Genomic DNA, 21,375 nt, shown 5'->3' with positions numbered 1-21,375 from the left:
ACTGAAAGATCCGAGGCTCTAGTGAGAGGTACAAAGGGTTTATAAAAGTGAATGTACCTACATAATGGTTGTAATATGGAACCAAATCCTGATATGATCGGTCCGCTGGAAAGGTTTTCAATATGTATGTGAATCTTTGGAAATGTATCTCTTTTGGGCATATAGGGAACTTCTTGTCGAGATATTCAAACTCATTTTGGCTAATGAAACCAGCCTGTAAAGCATTGCCAGTCGTCTGTTTTATGAGGTTAAAAGTGGGATTAGTCAAATGTTTCATGTAATATGTAGGTATCGTTAAATATCTAATCACCTTTCTTTCTGTAGTCTGCAGCATCGTGCATAAAAATGACCCCATCTTTATCTGCATGTTTGATTACTATCGCTGTGGCTTAACCTCATCGCTGCGGCGTGAATTCCGCCGCAGTGCTGAAGATTCCAATTGCTGGCGTGGTCATGACGGCTCCCTGCCGTCATCAGCACACGCCCACCGTGACTCATGACGGCCGGGAGCCGTCATGAGCATGGAAGAGGTTAAGGCATCTGATTCTGCCTCTGAAAGAATATGCTTTGATAAATAGAATATCTGGGCCATTTCTCTAGATGTTTCAATATAATTTACCAGAAATAATGGCATTGACAAGTTTGCATATCTCCATGGTTGTCTTGCAGGTAATACTTGAATGCACTTGTGCACTATAAAATGAAACGGCAGCTGTGTCATTGAGTTTTTTGTTTAATGGCCATGCAGCATAGCAACTGCAATGATGTACAGCATGGCTAAAAATACTGTACATCGTGGCTAAAAAAGATTGGCAGAGCCAACTGGCCTAATAGGGGCGAACTATTGGCTTTGCCAGTGCTCTATTCTTTTAATGCAGTAGCCCATACAGGTGGAAAATTAACCAAGGATTTAGCAAACGGAGTTATAGCATCCATTTATTTCTGAAATTACCTCTGTGCGCTGTAACAAAAAGAAGAGCCAGAAAACGCATTTCTCCTTACTTGAGAGGATAAGAACAGATACCTACTAAGCAAAATATCATTCCGTCAAGAGCTTGAAAGAGCATGTTGTCATAGCATGGAGTCTGAAAGCACTGACACAGTGTGCGCTTATGCTAAGCAAAAGCTTGGCAATGTGTAGTGCTGTCAGTACTGTACTTTCCCTCCATGGCCACGGCAAGAAGTACATGCTCTGGAAATGTGTAACATGTAATTGTCCAACCCTGACCACTTTTTAAAATGTAATCTTGAGTGAATTTGCTTCTTGTATATATGTAACTATAACCACTAGCATCTGTAGTAGACTTATATACTTATTACCATTCTTATGTGAATTTAGAGTTTATCTGTTTGTATCTTTTCCTTGAGTAAATTTACTACCTGTATATATGCAACTCTAACCGCTAGTATCTGTAATAGACTCTTGTACTTAGTACCATTCTTATCTAAATTTAGAGTTTTTCTGTTTGTATCTTTTTTGTAACTGATGTACTCCGAAGTCCTTATGTAATGTCCTTTTGTAAAGCACTCTGACACCTTTGGGTAACATTTGTGCTTTATAAAATTGCATTAAATAAATAAATAAAGTTAATTAAAAAATAGCCAGTGTGAGCAGCCGCAGCAGTAATGCATGCTGTGGTAAACATGAAGCGACACTGCACGTATGCATCATCCTTCCCGAGAGATTGTTAAACAATTATTAAAAATACACTGTACAACTTCCTATGTAGAGGTAGAAGGAGCTTCTCCTTCCATTGAAAGGTTGCTGGTGTCCAACCAAATTCTGTTCTGAGCTGCAGGCCATGAGAAACGTCCTACCTCAATGGTTACAAACAATTCCTGTATATGCCTGTCCCACTGTCTATGCTGACCATGCAGCTTCGTGAACTAGCCCCTTGTGAAGTACATAACCCTTCTGATACTTACCTCGGCGTCTTATGACAACTGTTTTGGGCAGAGGGGGGCAAGACCTTGTCCTGATAGCCCCAATTTGGTGTGTATCCACAACCAATGCATTGAAGCAATGTTGTGTGGAGTCTGTAATGTCCCCACTATGTCATTTTTGAAGAGGTCTCATTTCATCTCCACTAAGCCTGAAATCCACATTTGACCACCAATATGCCTCATATGGGTCTACGTTGTGTAAATCTGTGTTGTTTGGCACAGCATGCAAGGAACCCGTACATTTTTGAGGGTCTTAAGTGACAACAGTTGGCTTCAACGTGTTTGCCATGAATCAGCAGAGCCGCTTTGGCAACAAGGTCCAATTGTTTTGAAGCTTGATGAAGAGAATCCATTCTGTTGCATGGAGAATAAGACAACTGAACAAGTGAGTCCATGTAAACATAACACTACAAAAATGTCATTAAAAAAAAGGTAGAGATACTATAATTGTGGCTAATGTATGTCCTTAAAAAATGCAAACATGTAAAGGTGAAAAGTAAAAATATGTGCACTAAATATATGAATTGGAAGTGGAATTATGTGATTCTGAGGCTAAAATGTGTTTCACATAATTATATATTTACCATGATTACTACTCAACTGAACATCTGCCGCAAAACTTCAGGTTTCTGCCTCAAACAGATTAAAAGCACCACACAACAGCAGACCCTTTGCAAAGGTTTATTGGTCATCTTGCAGTTACTGATTTCTGTATTCTGATGTTAAACTGGCATAAATAAGATGATTTTTTTACCCAATGGAAGTAATGTGTATTAAATTGTCAAAATGGAGAAATAATGCTGACACACAATACGTCGCTTTATGATTCATAATGTCCCCTCTCTTCTTCCCTGACATAGTCAATCCTGCCACATAATTTGGTCCTCATTTTTTTTGCATCTTTCTTTAGGGAGGCGATGCTTTCAGAAACTGAGAGACATATATCAATTTCCATCCTTTCTATCCACTTTAGTAGCAGGGGCACCACTAGAGGGAAGTGGCCCTGTCTGGTTTATGGATGATGCATATGAATGCTAAGCCTCATTCTGAGGGAAGCTCATCTTGGAGGTGGTGTGAGTTGAGATTGCATTCAAGTTCCTGAAGTCCTTTAGCCACTGACTGGGAGGTCAAGTCATTGTCAATTGAATCCTATACTGCTCTTAGAAAAGACCCATTTTTTAAAACTCATAGCCAATGCATTTATGTGTTTTCATATACAATTACAATATGCCTTTTCATCCGTTTTAACGCATTTGAAATCCAATATAAATATCTGGACTAACCAATAGGACAGGAAAAGGTTAAAGGAAAAACATGAGATGTGAGTCTGGCTTGTGTAAAAGACACACTTGTGTAAAGCACTACTATATCACATTACAATGTATCTTCTCTGTGGGATCATAGTAATTATAATGAGAATCACGACTTCTGAACATGATTTGCAGTTCAAGGCAAGTATCGAATGCGTCCCTGAAACCCCTGGGATTGGAGCAGATCTGTTACAACATTAATACTTTGGTCTTACTATAGTGTGATATAAAACGATTTATAATGGTTTCAATGGTTTATTAAGAGGTGGCAAACCTTTTAACATTATTTACATTTTAATCCAGATTACATGTATTCTGAGATCGTTAGTGTATGCATAATAGGAGAGATTGTTGGAGGTTTAGTTATTTGTTAATCAATACTAGAGACAGTGTTGCAGCCCAGTGAGACATTTCAATTGAAGGTGCTTTTTAACAGATTAAACTGTTCACAACCACCCAAGCTTTACCGTAAGTATTTTCACTGTGAGGAAGGATGTTAGGGCCTGATCTATAAATATTTGATCTCAAAATACTGGTCGCAAATAGTGACCAGTATTTTTGTGATCAGTACATATTTTAAAGGACCAACCTATTTACTAATAGGTTGGTTCTTATAAATCTGAATTGATGCTAGTCACAGCCCGACCTTCCTGCCTACTCTTCAAAAAACTGCTTTTTTACATTTGCAAAGGAGAAGGAATCCCAAGGAGACCCTTTCCCTTTTACAACTGCAATACCACCCGCTTTGAGGTGTGGGTAAAATGTCAATGTTTTGCATCGGGATATCAGTTGCAAAACATTTATATTTTCCTTAAGGAATTGCTATTTGGAAGGGGTGCCCTAAACACTCCCCTTCTAAATAGCAATTGGTCATGGTTTTCTAAACCCATTTTTCAATAACCTGTTACTGAATTGCAAAATGAGTTTAGCATTACACAAAAACCCATTTTATAGTCACAAATCCTTGTTTTTTGAGAATTGCAGACTTTGCAGCCGCAAAATGGCTTTATGCATGAGTTACTTAGTGATCTTTTTACTAGGCCACTAATGTGGACCACAACTGACAGTCATTAAAAAATCTTCTGGTAGTCATAGGTACTGAAAACTACAAATACATCTAAAAGGATCAGGACCTTGGACTTTCACTCCAAGGGTGTTATCCTTGGCACGTGCAGCCGCTGCCTCCTCTGATCTGACACCTTGATTAAGGGCTGAATGACAATTGGTACTTCATGTTCCAAACAACTAAGTGAGAATGGCAACTTAGAGTGTCTAAAAAAAACAGGATGACGTGGGTCGAAGATGCCTGTTTATGAAAAGTTTGTTCTGTGCCCTTATAAAATATCTGTATCTGGAGTGGATTGATAAAAAAAGCTTCATGAGGTGACAGCCAGTACCAACGGCTTGGTAGATGTCAGTTGTCCTGAAAAGAGAATTCATGCTCTAAGATGTTTTTGATCTTAGTGAGACCATTCTCACATAGAGGAAGATGTTTTGAAGGATTAATATTAATGATAATAAATATTTTTATAGTGATTCATGTCGCATCTGCCTTTTGTAAGAACTGTAAATAACTGATTTTGGTTGCCATTACCTTTCCAACATTCAAAGGGTTGAAGGTTGATTTGCCTTTGCCAGAATTTGAACTTTTGGTTCGCAGGCAGTTCACCGCAGAGGACAGCTGCGAGCATTGAACTCACTGTACCACCTTACCAGTGTCATTATTGCAGTACTCATTCTCTGCACCCAGGTTAGTCAACTTCAAAACCTATCCAAAATCTTGAAAAATGAACCAAACTAAGAGACACTAATCCAGAGAGAAACAAGATCTATTCATTTTGAATAACTTACTGGAAATTTAAAGAAGTATGAATAGGACAAATGAGGAGACAATTCCCACTGGCACGTCATTGAAGGCAACAATTTATAAAGGATCATCTCACTGGTTTGTAAAAGAGCTTCTGAAGTCTTAGCTTGGTATGGGTATTCGTGCACCACACTCCTTGTTCTGAACATACTGCATCTCTTCCCTACCCATGAGGTTGGTATTAGATGTTTGCATCTGTACCAAAATGTTCTTTGATCATTGTTCCATGGAATAGTTGCGGTCTTAGAAAAAGGTCTGTCTGTATCCCTAACTTTCTTGGTTTTTGTCATTTCACAGAGGACCATGTTGGCTAATCACAGGGCACCTCATTCTGGAGTGTCCCTGCACACAAACAAAAGCAAAGTACAGTTTACAAGGACATCTTCATTTTAAAAACCCATGAAATTAAAGTTTTTGCACTACTTTTAAACTAAGCATATCACTAACCTATTGGGTAGGCTTTTCTTCTTGGAGCTCTCAAGAAAACTTTTAAAACGACCCGCTATGGCCATCAAACCCTCTTAAACTATGTGTGGCTCTCACCACTAGATACATCATCCAAGACTGCAGGAGGGACGAGATGTGTGTGGGGGGGTAAAACATTTTTATGGGGAATGACCCATTGCCATCATTGCAATCCACTGAGGCGGGAGAAGAGTGACACGGTGCTCCAGTGTGTAACCCTCACACACAGCAAGTGATGCCATACTCATATAATGAGGCCCAAGACATCTGAATAAATCTTTCGACGTGACGTTTCTCTTTCTTTTTCAGAAGACGAATATTCACAACTGCCTCACCGTGCCAGCACACTGTATCACCATCAGTTGTATTCAGCCTTGGAGGCAGTGCTGCCCTAAGAGGCATGTCTTCCGTCAACAATCTCATTTTTTTTTTTGCCAAACCCCAATGTCGTCTTTTTCACACAGCAATGGCCACAGCAAAAATATGTATTCTACGCCATTGGAAATCCCCATCTCCTCCTTCGCAAGAAGAATGGTTGACAACTATGTTCCAAACAGCATCACATGAGAGAATAATTTAGAATCTTCAAAATCAAACTGACATATTTCTCCGTGTTTGGTCACCTTTCCTGAATCTGAATAGTGGCATGGATATTGATGACAACACTCCAGGAGTGGATACTAATACCCCTTGATCTGACATTTGACAATATACTTTCTTTCTTCCTCCCTCCTCCCCCCCCCCCCGGTTCTCATGCTTTCCTATTATTATACTAACTTATAGTTTTGTTGTATTATTATTTTATTATTCTGTTACCTTATTATTCTCTCTTTTCTAATTTTCTTCTATTCTTTTCTTCTTACTATTTCTTATTGACATCTCATTTCTCGTCATATAACTTCAATTTATATGCTCTGTTAGTTCTTATATCAACTATTTTTCTATATTCTGTTCAATACTCCTTTCTCGATATATTTTACAATTTTCAATTTTACAAATGAATTACTCCTTGAGGGCTATGGAGATTTGTCATGTTACTATTTTCTATATTTGTAGCTCTATATAATGTTTAATTTTTATACTCAATTTATATATCTATTGAGTTAACCTATAATTGATTATTTAAGACTTTTATATGTCTTATATATGTTGCTTGCATTATTTAAATAATTAACATTTCTCACGCCACATTTATTCAACTGTATACCTTACTATTTATCTTTATAGGTGTAAGTGTTATTTATTGGTGCATAGTATTTATCATATATGCATTTTCTCTTTTTCTTTTCTATATATTTTGTATATTTATTCATATCATTCAAATTGTAAGTTATTACTAACTTTATTGTACTTATGATGAAATTCTCAAAATGTAAATAAAAAAATTATAACACAAAAAAACTATCTCATGTTTTTAGCCAGTGCAGCCTGGGGTTCTAACTTTCTGTGTTTAACCTTGAGGCAATCTCATCCTCCTAACAAAAAGAAGCTCATCCCAAGTTCAGGCATTTATATAAATTGGGGCATATAATAGAATTCTAGAAGTAATTTTCTATTTGATAACAAAGCAAGAAGCTGAAGTGGCAACCATAAAAATATGCGCCTTCCTTTCTCTGCAGTCCAGCTTGTTTCTGAGGCCGGGAAACATCTGCTGCTCCAGTGGAGCAGAGAGGCAATGTGTACGCGGGAAATATCCATGACTGACCTTTTCACACAAGATATAGTCATAAAAAGCTGATGGTTTTGATGGGCTAGTCTTCTGTGACCTCCCGGAGAAGGCAGCAACCATCGTCAGAGTTCATGAGATCATGAACAAAGCTCCAGGCATCTAGTTTTCTTTTCCAGAACATGTGGGAGAACACCACATCTGCTTAAAAAATTATTTACAGGAAAACAGTATGAAGAGACTTGGGCACATATTTACAAACCCCTAACGCTACTGTAGTGTCACTTTTCTGATGCTCCTGTGGTGTTGCACCATTTCTTAGATTTACACTGTGGCGCTAAGCGACTTAACGTGGCTTAACACCACCTTTTAAATATTCCCCTTTCTGCTTCAGTCCTCTGCTGCAAAGGGGCGGGCAACGGGTGTTGCTGTGGGCATTCCACCGCAAGACACATTGCTTTTTGACGTTGCACCAGATATACAAGGCTGGGGTTGCGCATAAAACTAAGGCCAGGTAATTAGGATGGCAATACGAGGAGAAATTATTCATTTCTCCTTGTTTTTTGCTCTGCAGCACACGTAGAAATAGCAAATCGCTATTGTTGATTGTTTATGTGCATGAAAGGTGTCCTTTCCTGCCCATAAACAATCACTCTTGCAGGGCAGGCACCCTTGCATCATGGCGGCAGGATGCCTGCGCTGGCTCTAGGCAGCTTTTTTAGTTGTAGCACTAGAGGAAATTAAGGATTGCACCCTATTTTTGTAAATACTGCACATCCCTGCATTCTGAATGTCAGAGCGTGGCCTTGCCAAATTTGGCGTAACACAGCGCTCCAGCATTTTCTTGTAAATATCCCCCTTAATGTTGGAATGCCATACATTTGCCTATCTGTCGTTGTTTAGCTTTTTTCACTTTTTCTTGCTATTGTAGTTCAATTCCTCCCAGTCTTTTTTTCCCATTCTTAATGCTACCTCCCTCCTCAAGAGCGCCTGTATAGCCCCTGATTCTTCCAATACTGTTCAAAATTATAGATTAACAAGAGCGTAAAGCAGAATAAAACATAAGCTACTCTAACTGCCCATGGCCCTTTCCAATGTAGCATCCAGAGACGTTCTAACTGTCTTTCCTCTCGCTTCTGGCTCTTTGTGGCTTCTTTCCAAAGTTCTGTTTCTGTCATGCTCGACACTTTCACAGTCATATCCCTGGACCACGTGCGACTGGGGAAACCCTTGTGCGCAGTTAAATTTCAGGGACTGACTGACTGAATGACACTCTCACTCACTCACTCACACACTCACAAACTCATTCACATCCATTGACCAGCAAATGATCCTTCCAGATCGTTCAAATAAGTGATCCTACATTAAAACAATAAAAAGTGTCTAGTTGTCCTTTTATATTTTAAGATGTGTGAACCTGCGGGATAGGCATGGTTAAACCTCTGCTCCGCAACTCCCATTTCATTATCCTATTCGTTCATTTTGCTTTGTAGAGCATCCTCTTCTCAATCATTCGGTCCTTTAAGTTCACTTTGGGATATTGTAAGAAGTGGATCTGCTCCTTTGTAAATTGAATGTTTTGGTCTTTTAGGGATAATCGGAGTACACCTTTACAGTATTCACTCCTGACTTGAATAAATTATAAGTCTCTAATTAGCCTCTCATCCCTGTTCTCATTCATGAGATAGTACTTGCTGAAAGGTGAAGTATTTAGAGGCATCTGGTGAGGACCAGCCTGGGTGTCATTTGTCCTGATAAACAAGTTGCAGTTGATTAAGAGTGGACAGTGTCTACTCTTTCAAGAGAGAACGTCATTTAATATTACTCCTTGCAAGCAATCAGAACTGAAGCTGAAGAAACAGACCACAACCTCAAGTCCAGTCATGCCTTATATTTTTACTCCTATAAATCAGAGCTCTGTGTTCTACAGACCAACTCTGTGTAACCTTTTGGTGCAATGATCCTAGCCAAGCCAATGCTAAGGCCACCTTTGTTAGCTGAATTACATCCTGCATCTCCACTTACTATTCCTTATGTGGGACAGGCACTGAATCTGGTATTTAGGCACACTCCATCTGAGACAAAGGCGTTATTAATGAAATTCTCTGCATGCCTTCTTGTGATGAAAATATATAGAGTAGCAACCCCGCACACACTGCATGAATTCTGCTATTGAGGCTTTCTCCTCAGGTGATGTACTTTTTGGCCTGGAGGGATTGGGGAGCCTGTTTGCTTAGGCATAAGTGCCTATTGCTGACTACTCCTCCGACTCTCTTCTCCACTTTCAAATCTACCCACTCGTTGAGAATAGAAATAGGGTATAGAATACGAAACTGACAGGACATAGAAATAACTAAACTGTATCTTCATGGTTAATCCTTTGCTCCAAACCCAGAGGCCGTCTGTACTAGCAAAACTCTTCTGCCTAATTCTCAGACATCAGAGGAAAACAAAACACTGAGGGCTCGATTATGACGAGTCTGGCGGTCCACGGAGTGCCAGACTCAGGGGGGCGCTGCAGTCTCTCGGCTGCCCTATTACAATTAGGGCAGTTGGACTGGCATTGCCCCATTGCAGCCGGCAGGGAACCGCCGTTCCTTCGCAGTGATGTGGCGGTGTAGAGGCAGTCATATGCTTGGCTTGACCTCTGCGGTCGCGACAAGCATATTGCAAGTTTCCTCTTGCAACAGTTTTCATGGCAGTTCCTCCTTCATAAAAACTGTGGCAAAGAGGGAACAAAGGGGGCCCTACAGCACCCCCTTGTGCCCCACGATATGTGGATGCACACATAGGGGCACAACATATACCCCCCGTGTACATGCACACCAGTTCCTGCACTTGACAGTCCATGTCGTGCAGGAACTGTTTTTGGTGTTCCCATTGCGGTACCTGTTTTTAGAGGCACCGCCGTGGGAACGCCAAATAAAAACTCGCCAGACAGGAGGAAATGCCTATTCTGGCGGGTGGCCCGAACGTTGCTTTGGTAATGCAGCGGCATGGCGGACCCGGCGCCAGACTCGTAATCAGGCCCAGAGTGACTCCTTTTCAAAAATGTAACTTGCCGAGGTCTGCACTTAAGCAAGTTAAACATGCATTCCTGCATATGAGCTACACCTCTTTGCAAACCTCTACTGAACAGCTTTAGATTCAGTATCAGTTGCCACCATTACCTGCTGCTGATATGGACTAGGAGGATAAAGGTAACTTTAGCCTTCTAACACCATTATCTTGTACTCATAGATCTATGCAGAATTTGCTCCCTTCTAGGGAAAGTATTTTTCCTGGTGGAGAAGCCCCTCCTCCCCCACCGCCATTAAATATGGGAGTGAATCATCCGTTCATGTTCCTGCCTTGAAAATACACTTGAACGAGTATTTGAGGTTTGTAAATCTGCAAGGGTTTCCAAGGTGTAGAGCTGCCCGCTAGTGATATGTGAATAACAAAAATGTATTAGTTAGCTTGTGGTCACCTACATTTCCAAGGGGGTCTTCCCTAGAAGCTCATAAACCTGTCTCTAGCTCTAAACTTGTGAATTTGTGAATCCCGCCATGCTGGCACTGTTTACATACACGTGAATCCCATTTGTAACTAGGACTCGTGATTGAGAGTTTGCACTAGTAAATTCATTTCTGTGAACCTGAGTTTTGCAAATAACGCTTAACCAAGGCATTAATGTTCTGTGTATACAACCATCTTCTCACCTTGTCTGAGATCAAGGATTTTAGTGTTCTCGCATCACATAGAGAGTGCAGCCATGCCACTTGACTGGCTCTGGCCACTTGAATATAGGTAAACTGAATCTGTGTGGCTAGTATCCACGTTACTGGGGCAGCCAATGCTTTAAGTGGATTGATTCCTAACAGATCTCACATTTGGCCATGCAAACAAATTGTGCTATGTAACAGGTCCCTGATGGGACTCTAGTGACTCATTTTGACCCTCGTGGGTGTCTGTCTGTCATATTTAGGGATTCTGAACCTGCCAGGCAGCGATGTGTATAACTTGAGAGGCGCCACCTCCACAACCGTTCCCTTCACACAACCAAGAGTTGAAGAGCGGGTACCATGTTTAAAGCACCCGCTCGACAAACATTTTTGTTCAGAGGAAATAATCTCTCAAAGTAACCCAGTGATCCTGTAGCGGACAAACTGCTGGGCCAGGCTTTCAGTAATGCCCTCGAAAGGCTTCGCTCAGCCTAAGAAAACAGGAGCTGGCTTGCAGAAATCTGAGTGACAGACTTGGAGTTTCTACTGACCATAGCTCTGGCTAAGAATAATGTGCCAGACTAGGCTAGGTATCAAAGAAAAAAATGTAAGACTAGTGGCTCAGTGAGAGTGATGAAGATACGGCTCAGGTAGAGATGGGGCATGGTGTGATTTAGCCACAAAGGGGGGGGGGGGGTTCTAGCACCCGCACATCAGCTCATAGCACAAGGAATATTATGCTGGCCAACAGATCACAAAGTAGAGATGCAGAGTCCAAAGACAGATTTCCCAACATAGGTGCACGTTTTGAATTGTTACTTAAAAGGACCAAAGCTGCATTAAGGGGATTTAGGGCACATGTCTCTCAGTCAATATGCCCAAAATCACACGGAGTCAACGTGGGGCTGTGATTTGACTCGTTACTTTACACTACATGGTGCTGATGGCACATTTTCCGTAGCAAAAATGTGATATGCGAGTCTGATAATAATAAGTATTACATTTTTATATATCACTAACTAACTAACGTCTCAAAGCCCGGATAACAGACGTTATTATGTAACATTTTATCAATCACCTGTGATATGAAAATTGCCCGCAGCCATCTTAAGAGGGTGAATGAACCCACTGGTCTATTTTACAAGTTTGACACATTTTAAGCATAGCACAGCATAAAAACATGGAGAATGAGCTCAGAGGGAGTGGTTTTTGACTAAAGGTGCCCGGTGAGAAATATATGGTGCAAATCTTTAATTCGCAACAATGAATTAATTCAGGAAATAGGAATAAGAACATGTGGAAAAGGGCCAATCCACTACTGGGATAAAAATAGCCAAGAAGTATTCACTTCATTATGTGAAGTCAGAGAATTACATGAGCTCCGCAGGCATTCACATTACAAACCTGCCAGACGCGAACCGACTACACAGCACACGTCTTAACACCCAAATGAGCTAGAAATGCGCATTACTGACATAAACATATTGACACTGAGGAGGGGCTGTGATTAGAGAGAATGTAACTGTACCCTCGTGTGTGAGCATGCAGCCTTGTATAGTGCCGGTGGTCTCTTCCATGGCTTCCAAGCACTAGTGCCAATTTGCACTTTGCCTAAACTACAATTTGCTTAAAGGGGATTATTTAACCCACAGTTATCTTAAAGGGGAAACTGTTCATTTGTCCAGAATAACAGGTCTGCAACCGATAAGCTTTCTTGACGCCCCTCGTAGACACGTAGTGGGTGCCCACCAGCTGTCTTCCTCAGGACGGTGTGACTGTCTTTATTCAGAGCCCTCCTTGTTAGTAAGGCCGGTGTGATACTAGACCTCCTGTGCTATACCTTACTCCTAATTACAGCGCTGCGACTCTTTTATAGGGATTTATGCTTCGCACGTCACAGCCCTTTCAGTACCCCTCTACCAGCGCACATGTATTTTTTAATTGTACTTAAACTACATTAAGGAACAATCAGGGTTTTAAAGGAACTAACAGGGAAGACTTATTTTAAAGGGGAGAATAACAGCATGGCCAAGGGTGAAGCACCCCATGCACCGAGACAGCGAGGGCCCTGTAACTGCTGGTGTCTTCCCCTGCACAGACCAGTCCGTCTACTTTAATGCAGCGTTTTATCCGCGACCCTGGGGGCCTTTGTACGCTTGATAGGAGAGGATGCAAACTACACCAGACTGAGACTGAGACCTGTCAGCTCCGTCCTCGCCTCTTATGGTGCATTGGTATCCCCCCCCCCCCCCCCTCCCTCGCAGTGTCAGCTGGGGGAGTTACCGCTCGTTGGTATTAATGTCCCGTTTGCCTGATATGCTGCAGCATTCACGCTGTGTGTATGTGGCAAGTCAGCGAGAGGCTTCTCAGACCAGACATATAGGCCTTTAATCTAGTTGGGTATGTGGCTTAACTGGTAGTACATTTTGTTGAAATTAAGTGATTTTATTTTTAAATATAAATGTCAAGTGCTTTTTATTTTTGAATGACGTTTTTTTATTATAGTTCAAAAGAATAACATCATTAATTAATCATTATTGATTTTTCTGCCTCCGATGCTTTCTATGGGAGTGTGTTGCGGTACTTGTGAGTGTCTATGTGTGGTGTTTGACTTTCTTCAAGAGCTCCAAAACTAGGATAGAGTGCATTTACACCTATTTTTACACCTTTAAGACTGTAGTAACTTTAGAAATGCGGTTCGTAACTAGCAAAGGTCTTATTTGTTGGTGTGTGTATTGTATTGGCATGTATGTCCCTCTCCAAACCCGTCCTTAAATTTCCTTAAACCCTTCGAATTAAGTAGTATGTATTCCCCATGTCTAGCACCCATCACTCCTTTATTTACTAGTGAAATGCACACTGACTTATATGGAGATGTCCTTCTCTATGAGATCTCTGCACAGAAAAGCTAGGAGAGGCAGATGCGGGTGTCTCCTGGAGGAGGTTTGAGTATAAAATGTTGTGGTATGTGAGTAGTACTATTTTGCGTATTTCGAATCAGTGGTAGAAATGGGGGAAAGTAGGGGAACTGTGGGTAGAGAATCAATGGGCAGGAATAACCCAAGGATTAGATCAGTGGGCAGAGCAAGAGGTGTGGCCAGAATGCACAAAACATCACAATTTTTTGTATTTGTTTGACATTTCACTGCCCAGTTACAGCGTATTGTTATTTAATTCAACCAATGAATACACATGACAATTTAAGGTTTAATATGAGTTATTGACATTAAAATACATTCATAAAGTGGGAAATGTTTCCAATCACAGAATGTCCCAAATACGCTTAAAAGTGGAAGCACAAGCCATTTGTCTCCGAGCCATGGAGTTTCTATCATTATCACTTCTCCCTTTTTCCACAAGATTAGTTCAAACATGAATGGCAAAATATCATAATTTGCTAATTTTTTATATATAATTAAGGCTCTGCCATATTTCCCACATAATACAAAATCTGCTGCATAATCTGCCAATTTTAACTAATACATTGTTTGTAGCTCAAATGAATCAAAAGTTACTAAAAAACGTGACATGTATTGCTTCGATGTGGACGGCCCATTGCAAAGGGTGACTGATCACCTTTCTCACTGCTGCATTTGTATGTTACACTGGCACTAATAAAGCAAAATCTTTCCAGAGACTGTTAGCATGTGTACAAATGTCAAAATAATAAAATATCAGAAAATATACTGCATTATGCTGCAGCCTTTTTTGCTGCATAATTTAGTCAAGACTGCAGAATAATTTTGTCCTCCTTTGCTGCATAATTCCAGTGCCCCCAAAGCAGGCAGCACATGTTAAAAGTGCTTGTGAATGAAGCAGAGAGGCTGAAGTTTGCGAACATAGTTTGGTGTATGTGCAAATCCTGCATTGCCAATCCCTGGCGAGATACAGCTATTATTGTTGAAACAAGGCTAATGGAGGTACCAATGGGTAAGGCGGACTGGCCTCAAGGGAAGGGTCGGCCTAAACACTGGTGGCACCGGTGCAACAATGTTTGTTAGTGCCCCCCAGTGACCACCTCCACGTGGAGTCCCTCACTACCACCCTTTAACAGTGCTCCTCAAGTCTCCATAACCCCACTCTCTCTCAGATGCATTTAATTTGATTTACAGCGCCACTCATCCCAGAGTAGGGTGTCAGAGCACTTTACATCACACACGTTACACAGAGACAGTAAATTATATGTGTATAAATCACTACACAGAGAATGTTACTTAAGACTAAGGACTACAAGGTGTAGTAGTCACATGACAACCATACTAGTTGGCCATATAGTTTAATAGTGATTGGTGCGGAGAAACACAAACTCAGAATTTTAAACCTAATACCATGGTTGGGGGTTCTGATTTATGATCAGAATTGATTTCTATCCATAAGAACACTTTTGCAACATTAGAATAATCAAAGACTGGGGGGAAAAACATAACGTTCCAATTTATAATTTGCAGTTTGTATGCAGCTCTTAGATGACAGTTAATAGCTCATTATTCTATGTTAAGATATTAACTTATAAACTGCAAGTAACAAAAGAATCTCTCTGACAAAAGCAGTTACCAACTGAGTGATTGTGCACTGTGTGATCTTCAAGGTTCATGTTCTTTGCAGCAGGCACATTAACCCTGTGTGCAACATTTCCATGAGTCAAAACTTCCACTAGACAAACATCCGATTTCTCTCTAGGAAGAACATTAATCACCACAATCATCATGACATATTTATTGTTGCCTAAAAATGCTGTAGGCCAGGAAGGAGGCAGCAAGCGCTTTTAAAACCATTATATACTTGCAGACATGATGTCCTCACCCAAAGCCAGTGCCCAGTGCAGTCACATAGGTCGCACCGCCCTAGAGCTGGCCCATCTCAAGGGTCCTGTGACCTCAGTAACTGTTTGCTCTAGGGTGTGTTGCTTCATGGGCTTGCCCGCAAGACTGGAGGTGGACTTCGGTGGACAAGCGTTAAAGGTTAACCCTCACTTGCCACCGTTAGGGTCCACGAGCTGGTGCTAAAACACCAGGGCTTCTATGGTCTTGCAGGGCCTTCTAAGGTCTAGCATGGGAATATACTCCCTCAAGAGAGTGGTCTGGTGGACTGGCCATGTAGGCTGAACCTGGTTCACCAGTTCCAAATTCGGCAGCTCTGACCATAGTGCCACATCCTCCCCCACACTGAACACCATACTGCCTCACTGAGAAAAACGTGTACAGCCTTAAACTACAACCCAATTGTGCCCGCTATAAATGCCTGGATGCGGCTCAATTTAAATTACACACTAGACAAGAGCAATATGCTGCCTACAAAAAATAAAGTAATAACATCCTGAAAAAAGCAAACACTCATACAAGATTAAATAAACCATGTGAAATGTAAGCAGGGACAAAATGGGCTACCTTTATGCATTTACACCCACTATCCAGAAAACCAGTGTTTTTGCATGAAAAGTTAAGGACATGACTGCAGGGCCCTGAATGGACGCATTTCAATGTCCTTTGCTTATATCCTTACAAAACATAATCAGTACGGTTTAAAAAGACCACATCCACGCATTGCAGTACCTCCAGGATTGGTGCATTAGTTCACCGCCCAGGGAAAACAATGATGCTCTAAGAAAGACACTGCCCACCTCCGAACACCACAAACACAGAGCCTTATCTACAGACCATGGCGATTTCTGCCATCCTGGGACACATGTTCAAAATAAAAAAGTTGGGAAACAGAATCTATACAATTATGAAGTAGGGGCACGCCGTGCCCTGCCTATCACGCCCACTTCGACCACTGCTTCAAATGCAGTTTGTGAATAATCCCCATGGTATTACTATGTTATTCCACCACTCTGCGGGGCAGAACTCAGAACGAGGAGGTAATGCCACACCTGTTAAGTACTGTAACATGTAGTATCAGTAATTTCTATGTGCGTTACTACCTCATAAATTAACAGACCACTCGGAAAAGGGGCTTTTGTTGTTAGCAGTAGTTCTTGTGAGCACTGAAAAGAAAATGAGTAGAGTTATCCAATCTATATCCAGGTTCTGGTTCTTTATTTTCTTCTTAAAAGCAAACTTGCTAACAGGTTTTTATCTTGCATGATGACGTGGACGTCTTCGGGGCTCTGTAGTAACTCTCAGTTGATGAGCAAGTATCTCCTCCAACAGCCTGCACTTAGGGAATTTAAAATTACTACAAAATAAAGTATTCTAAATGTCCGTCTCTTAACTTTATCTGAAAACGGGATCACAATTGTACCCTTTAGCAGGGAGTCAAATTAAATCTTTGGCATTATACAAAATAAAGCTACATGTCTGTAACAGCTTTTGTGTAAGTCTTAGTTCTCTTGTAGGGGATTTCCATTTAAAGTCATAAGCACAGAATTGTCCTGCCCACGAGCAGGGACCCGGAGCACTTCTTCAACATATATCTTCTCTAGTGTAGATGGTTGCCTTTCCTCAGGAAGGCCTACAGAGACACTTAGGAAAGAAAACAGATATTGCAGCCTATAGAAATAGGCTACAATGGCCCACTTCTTCTTAATGAACGCAAAAGGGCCAGAAGGAAGCATAAATAAATAATGTTTTGATGCCTTAGCAAACAGTATAAATCCCCCTCACAAACCCAGTTTATGATAGAGAAGAAGGAGAAGACGACAGTGTAGCCTCATAGGCTGCCATTATATGGTTACAAATAAAGACTGTGCCTTTAAGAACCCAGAGATCACCAGTATCCCATCATGCTCAGCAGGTGGCAGTTGCTTCAGTTCTTCTTTTCGGCTCCTGCTGTAAGCACCCTGGAGCATTGAGTTTGGCCTTTTTAGTCTTTTTTCTCATCAACATTCTGAAACAAATTGCTGACAACAGCTTTAGTCAGTGCTTTTCATCCCTCCCTTCCTCTTTTTGTTTTTTTCTGACTGAAAACTGTGGTATTTTGCCAAATAAAAGGAAATCTTTATTTGACAGGTGCCTATAGTGTGGGAGAAAGAAAGCCGAAACAGACCCCATGAAGTCTGTATCATCTGCCTTTCACCTTCTCATGTTCCTGATGCTTGTCATACTGCAAGAACTTTTCGTAATGTACCCTACGTGAAAGATAGAAGATTTGACTTCATGGGACTGAGGAGAGACCGCATCAGCAAACACAGCCCTCAGAGTGAAGGGAAGATTAAGCTTCCACCAAGGCTTTGTCGCAAACCTCCAGAACACGTGGGATGTCAGAAAAAAGATCTGAAAAGAAGCTATCTGGCCAAAAACGACATCGGTCTAGGTCAACATCTAGAGGTTCAACTATGAAGCGAAGTACGGCCTGACCTGTTCGTCATCAAGGCAACTCCTGTTGAGGTTGAAAGACCATACACCGTCGACTTGCAGATACCGTTCGACGTCAAGGAGTGCTTCGTTGTCAGGAAGGAGTGGCTTGATGTTGAGTTGTCCTGGGAGGTCAATATCAAGGATACCTTCCAAACATCATAGAGAGATGTCAGTGCAGATGAGTTTCTCAATGTTAAGAGAACAACAGAGTCAAAGAAGAAGAGGAGAAGAATATATGTGTCTCCTGACTCAAATTTCAGGAGCTTATTCACCCTTAATGGTGGTACCATCCTTGCCTTCTTTTACTTCTATATTTCCTGCGCTACCTCCAAATCATCCAACACCACTGCCTTCACCATCTGAGCTATCTCCTCCACAACAACCAGCCTTGCCTCCTCCACCAGTAGCGCCTTCTCCAGCAGCGCCAGCTCCTCTTAGAGATTCAACTTCCAGAAATAGTTTGCACTCTCGTACACGCTACTGCTCTCACCATCAGTCTCATCACACTCCGAGGCACTCACAAACACCTTGGAGCCATTCATCTCAGCAACATAGATACCATACAAGATCAAGATGCAGGTTTCATCGCTGCCATACATATACTTTTTCCTTATCTGCAAGAGAATACTCTCCAACGTTATTAGATTCTCCAACGGCCTGTATCTCCCCTGTAGTTGATATCTTAACCTTTCAAGACTTTCTGGTATGTGGAGCAGCCAAACTAAATATACAGTTGTCTGTACGAACACCTTCCATATCTGTAATATTTGAAACTCTACACCAATGAACAGCTTCAAGACCACTACTTCCACTGGTCCCTGGCCTTCTAGAACCTGCCATGGATCTGTTTTTGACACCAGCTACTCTTAAGCCTGCTCAGTCGAACCTGCAGAAGAAATACTGGCCCCAGATCAAGACCCTTTAATCCTCTGCTCTGATCCTCCTCCAGATTCAGTAGTGAAATGTGCGGCTAAGAAACACCACTCTACTTCTCCTTCATCATTGGCTCCTCCAGATAAAGAGAGCGGGAAACTGGACTCATCAGGCAGCAAAGTATGCAGCACTGCTGCAACATCCATGAAAGCAGCCAGCACAACAGCTCTTTTGGGCAGATATGATAGAGCACTCTGAGATTCCCTCCAGCATTTCACTGAGCATCTCCCAAGAGATAAGAGAGAAGACTTTCTGGAGATCGTACATGAGTGGTCTATGGTGTCTAATCAAGTGATTAGCGATATGGTGGTTTCATCCCTATTAGCCACTCATGGGTTATTGTCAAGGAGTAACCTTAAGAGGACATTCTTTTCTCTGGTTGACATCCCCAAGCTAGAGAGTCAGCAATGCATGTAGAATATTCCATTCGTAGCCTTCACGTTCTTTGGGAGACACGCTTATAATGAAAAGGCAAGGTTGAAAAGTAAAATGGACACTCTAAAAGCTGTGGTCTAAAGAGATCAAAGAAACAAAGAAAATCCTTCAGACCCTACCAGTGTCTCTTTTATTCTCAGAGGGTTTAAACCCTCAGTGGTATGCAGGTAGATCTCAGCAGCAACACCAGAGATCTTTACATCAACAATGGAAACATACACGAGGATGCTCTACCCATCATCCTGCCCAGGGAGGTAAACAGGCAATAGTGTCCAAACCATGAGGCCTTTTCTTTCCCCTCTTCCGTTACCCACTTCAGTAGGGGGGAAGCATTACTTATTTTCTGGCAGAGTGGCAAAACATCACAAAAGACACATGAGTTCTGAATATTGTGTAGAATAGGCATTGTCTCAGGTTCAACAGTCCGCCACTGTCCATCCCTCCCAAACTGTCCAATTTCTATCTCACATTGCTACGATTAAAGATCAACATCCTATTACAGAAAAACACAATGGAATCCATTCCCCACAGTCACCAAGGGACAGGCATCTATTCCAGGTACTTCCTGGTGAAAATGAAGGACAAACACAAATTCAGACTCATTCTCCATCTCAAAATAGCCAACAAGTGGATTCGGCGAGAAAGTTCTGGATGTCGGCACTACATTAAATCTATCCTGATTAGATCAGGGAGATTGGCTTTGCTCCATCGATTCCAATCGCTAGAAAACATCAGACGTTTTTAAGGATTGTTGTGGGGCAGCGCCATTATCAGTACACACCACTTCCATTTGGCCTACACGGTTGGCTAAGGCATCAAAATATTATACATATATGCTTCCTTCTCGCCCTTCTTTGAGCTCATTATGAAGAAGGGGGCCATGTTAGCCTATGTCTAGAGGCTGCATTATCTGTTTTCTTTCTTAAGTGTCTCTGGAAGCCTTCCTGCAGAAAGGTGAAAATCTACACTTAAGAAGATATATATTGTAGAAGTGTTTCAGGTCCCCACGCGTGGGCATGAATATTTAGTGCTGATGACTTTAATGGAAATTCCCCTAGGAGAGAACTGGAATTGCAGCTAAGAAACTATTCTCCAGTATTGTATCTTTTATAGATTCACACGGTTGAATCTTTCCCGCCGTCATGGTGTGAGTCCCATGGTACTCCCACCATCACGATGGGGAAGATTAAAGCATGTGAATCTATAAAATATAGAGAGGAGTATCCCCAACGTAGAGTTTTGAAAAAACCTTTCGGAGGGTAAACTTTCTGGCAAAAAGGAAAAATTCAACCTTTTGTTTAAAACCCCTCACTCACCAACCTAGTGGTGACTTGCTTCATCATCGGGGTCCACCCTGGTGACCTAGCGTCACCAGGATGTGCTTCAACACCTGTACTACAGTGGAGCGGGTTGTGACTGTAAGTGCAAAAAAATGTGTTAAAAATTGTCCTGGTTTAGCTTAAAACATAATTTTTATTTTAAAGCAACTGAACAATGTTAAAAATATCGGTGGCGAGATACTGGTAGGTGAGTTTCGACCAGAGTATCTCTATATGTGTCTGTGTAAATTGGTCAACATGTTTCTACCAAATGGGCAACTGCCCGGTATTCCTCAGGACCAAAAAAAGGTGGACGGGAGGTGTGGGCCCCCTAAAAGGCGCACCCTGTCCTGATCCCCTGTGTACCTACTGGAAGAATAGCCAGTGGTTGATGCGCTCGATCAAGAATAAGAGAGCCGCCAAAAAATGATAAA

General features: G+C 41.5%; 1 protein-coding gene across 2 annotated transcripts in view; it reads left to right on the top strand.

Moving 5' to 3' along the window:
• LOC147692440 (sodium/calcium exchanger 2-like) overlaps positions 1-21,375 on the top strand; it is a 1,124,793-nt gene that overhangs the window by 439,369 nt on the left and 664,049 nt on the right. The gene's annotated exons all lie outside the window — the stretch shown is intronic.

The sequence above is a fragment of the Lissotriton vulgaris genome, chromosome 9 (genome assembly GCF_964263255.1).
Source record: "Lissotriton vulgaris chromosome 9, aLisVul1.2, whole genome shotgun sequence".
NCBI classification, from domain to species: Eukaryota; Metazoa; Chordata; class Amphibia; order Caudata; family Salamandridae; genus Lissotriton; species Lissotriton vulgaris.
The sequence above is the reverse complement of the archived record's forward strand: the minus strand, read 5'-3'. Positions and strand labels throughout refer to the sequence as shown.